Source organism: Cannabis sativa, chromosome 7 (assembly GCF_029168945.1).
Source record: "Cannabis sativa cultivar Pink pepper isolate KNU-18-1 chromosome 7, ASM2916894v1, whole genome shotgun sequence".
In the NCBI taxonomy this organism is placed as follows: domain Eukaryota; kingdom Viridiplantae; phylum Streptophyta; class Magnoliopsida; order Rosales; family Cannabaceae; genus Cannabis; species Cannabis sativa.
The window spans coordinates 41,684,803-41,688,849 of NC_083607.1; positions in this window are offsets into that span (position 1 = coordinate 41,684,803).

Consider the following 4,047-nt stretch of genomic DNA (forward strand, 5'->3'; position numbering starts at 1 on the left):
TGGCACTAACTAACACTTAAATGAGACTCTCGTAAACAAACGTTAGTGCAGATATAACAGACTAAAAATCCAGATACGACTAGACATTGAACAGAACAAAAACTGTCACAAAATAATAACACTAACATTCTCCCCCTTGACAGGTTATGTTCAATGACTAACACACAAAACTAAAGACCAGAAAATATTAATAAACCAAATATAAAATTTTTTAGGAATATAAACAAAGCCACTACAAAAGCACAACGAATTACATATATCTCCCCCTTCATTGAATATGATCTGTGGGTTCCTGTGCTGTGCCAGACTCCCCCTAGGAAGGTGGTCCTGTCGACACAAAGGGGTTGCAGTGTCAGCTGGAGGATCTAGATCAGGTTGTGCTGAACTAGTGACAGGATCCAAGGCTGAAGGCTCCCCCTGCATATGTGCATTATTCCCAGATGTGTCTGATGATGCGCCAAACGAATCACGATGAAACTCAGGCAGAGAGATGTCAGGCAGAGAATCCCCAGGAAAATGGTGCAAAAGAGTGGACTTGATAGAGCAAACCATTTGATACATTGAGGCCTCAAAGGCAAGCTGACGCTTTTGATCCTTCTTATAGCGTTTGGCAAAAGATTGAAACTCAGTAAACATTTGTACCTGCCAGCTGGAATCTGAGAGTCCTTTGAACATAGGAGACTTGCCTTTACTCACTGTGGTTCCTGAGGGAGTGGTTGAAGAAGGCTTCCTGTTGACCACCGAGAGAAAGCTCTTACTGAGAACCGGATTCTGAACTTGATAATCATGCGTTGTGAGTGGAGGGTGAGCATCCATAAGAACTCGTTGAACTAAACTTGGAAATGGTAGCTTGTTACGAGTGCCAGTGGATTCAGAGGCTTCCAATACCCGTTCAAAAATGAGCGAGGGCAGATCAATGGACACATTAGTGCCTACAGCATACAAGAACTTGCCAATCTCAAGTGTAACAGCAGACAAATGAGAATTAGGAAACCAATTGTACAAGGCTACTCGATGAAGAACCCTATAGAATGGAGTCAAGTGAGTGACCAGAATTTCCTGTTTGTCCCAAGTATAGTCATCCCTGCCAGTTAGCACTCGACCCATCAAAGATTGATCTGGATTGAAGTGTTTCCCATATGTTGGATTCCTGATGGACTCAACTTGCAATAAGGACGCAATAGTGGAAGGACCAAAAGGAACTCTATGACCCCTAACAAAGGCACTCACACACCCTGGATGACCCTCAGCAATAACAGTTCTATCCAGATTGGCATAGAATTCTCGAACTAATATGGGATGGGGAGCAGACAAGTTAGTGACCGTGTTGACCCATTTCCTAAGTTTTAAAAACTCATACAGTTCAGGAAAATCATCTAATATGACCACTTGTTCGAACCAAAGCTCACGACTGCCAAACCACCGTTGATAGACAGAGGCTTTAGAGGCATCAACAAAGTATTGTACTGTTGCTGGGTCGACAGTTGATATAGGTACTTTGGGAAGTTTGGACTTTTTAGAACCTCTAGACGACCGTTTGGGAGATGACTCTGTAGAGGCAACTGGAGTGGGTTTTTTCTTGGATTTCTTTTCAGGTGGATGATACGTGGTGTCAGCAGAGGATTTTCTTTTGGGTTGAACACGTTCACTGGTTGGGGTAGGAATAGAGACCTTAGATGGAGGACGAGGAGGACCTACAGGTTTCGAGGGAGACTGGTGACTCGACGAAGAACGAGTGACTCGTTTGGACACAGGTGGGGAAGGAGATGAAAGTGAAGGACGAACCTTTTTAGAGATAGGAGGAGCCTTACCTAGAAACGTACGAGGTTTCTGACTGACCGGAGGTGAGGGGGGAGACGGGGTTGACTTTGAACTCGGGAAATGTGCAGAACCACCAACCTCCGACTGGTAGAGGACAATGTCACGACAGGGATTAGGCAATGCAGACACGACTGTAGGAGGCACTGGAGGATCATCAGTAGACTCCATGGATGGAACAACCATAGCAACAGGGGTTACTGCAATGGGTGTGATATTCTCCATGATAGAGAGGAAAGAATTTGGATGAGGCAGAGCTTAGGGATTCGGAGAGGAAAGGGAAGAAGTGAGACTGATCACTTTCCGTAGGCCTTAAGTATAGGCACCCTGACACAACTGACCAGGCAAAAAAAATGATGATGATTTTTTTTAAAATTTGATTTTTGCCAAAGAAACCGTACGCGCCCAAATTGAATATTTACTACCAGATCATACGACACACTAAACGAAACAAACCAACGTCATCAGGCAATGAGTGTATCAAAGAAACCAGAATTGTGACAAATATACCACCAATATTTGCATTTAGCCCACACTTAGACAAAACAGAAAAATAAAAAAAAAACTTCGAGATACTCAACTTTTAAGACAAAAAAATGATATCAGCTGATCAATGAAAAGTGTTTCTGAGAACACACGTACTGCACATCTTGAGCAACAGATCATTCCCCTTCCCCAGCGACAATGATACTTACGTGAGCACTACACATTGAATCTCCATTCGTGTGTGAACAGTGATCTCATGTGGTCCAAGAAGAGTGAAAATCAGCTGGACCACTCTCTCAACTAAGCAAAAACTGATAGTAGGAAAATAACGATTTTTGTATTGTTTTTTTTATGAAGCGTCTTTTTTTTATATCACTCTGGCTTTTGCTTTAGTACCCAGACATGGCTTTCACTCTCTTCCAGAGATGTAGCCGTCCTCTTTGAGTACCAAGAACTAATAGAGAAGGAGCATACTACTTATTAGAACAAGGTGTATGAGAGCTCTTCCCATTGCAACTGGAAGAGGTAGCCTTTTTGACTGGGGAAGATTCAAGTGTAGTAACAATCAAAGTAGTATATAGTAGATGGGGAAGGACAGAAGAACCATTGCTGAAGAACTGTGACATACACGCATACTCATAGGCAAAATAGATTGATCATATGACACTAAGAATAGTTTAGATTGTACAGAGACCAATACAGGTTCTTAAATGAGTAAAAGTTTGAGTATCTAAAGCTTTAGTGAACAAATCTGCTAATTGATTTGTTGTGGGCACATGAGATATTGACAGCATATTTGACTCAACTAGTTCTCGGATAAAGTGGTACCTGATGTCGATGTGTTTGGTCCGAGAGTGCTGCATAGGGTTTTTAGAGATGTTTATGGCGCTTGTACTGTCACAAAAGATGGTCAGTGTGTGTTGAGGATACCCATAATCAGTAAGAATTTTATTCAGCCATATCAATTGAGTGCAGCAGCTGCCCGCTGCAATATATTCTGCTTCTGCAGTGGAAAGGGAGATGGACTGCTGTTTTTTGCTATACCACGAGACTAGGTTATTCCCAATGTAAAAGCAACCCCCTGAAGTGCTTTTCCTATCATCTATACATCCTGCCCAATCAGGGTCACTATATCCGACCAAAGAGGTATTCGTGTCACAACTATACCAAAGACCATAGTTAACTATCCCAGCTAGATATTTGAAAATTCTTTTGACTGCAGAGAGATGAGACTGTTTAGGATTAGCTTGATACCTGGCACATAAACCTACACTAAAGGATATATCAGGACGACTTGCTGTGAGATACAGTAAGCCACCTATCATACTTCTGTATAGAGTGGGGTCTACAGGGTCACCAGACTCATCTCGTGACAATTTGGACGTGGTGCCTATTGGTGTGTGTGCATGCTTGACCTGAGAGAATCCAAACTTATCTAACATAGACTTGACATATTTAGACTGTGAAATGAATGTGCCATGATCTAGTTGTTTTATTTGGAGTCCTAGAAAGAAAGTAAGGTCACCTATTAAACTCATTTCAAACTCATTAGTCATTAAAGTGACAAATGTTTGGACTTCATTATCACAAGTTGAGCCAAAAATGATATCATCCACATATATTTGGGCAACAAAAATTCCTTTGTCAATATGTTTAATGAATAGAGTGCTATCTGCAGTACCTCGAGTGAAGCCATGGGAGATGAGAAATGAGGTGAGTCTATCATACCACGCACGTGGGGCC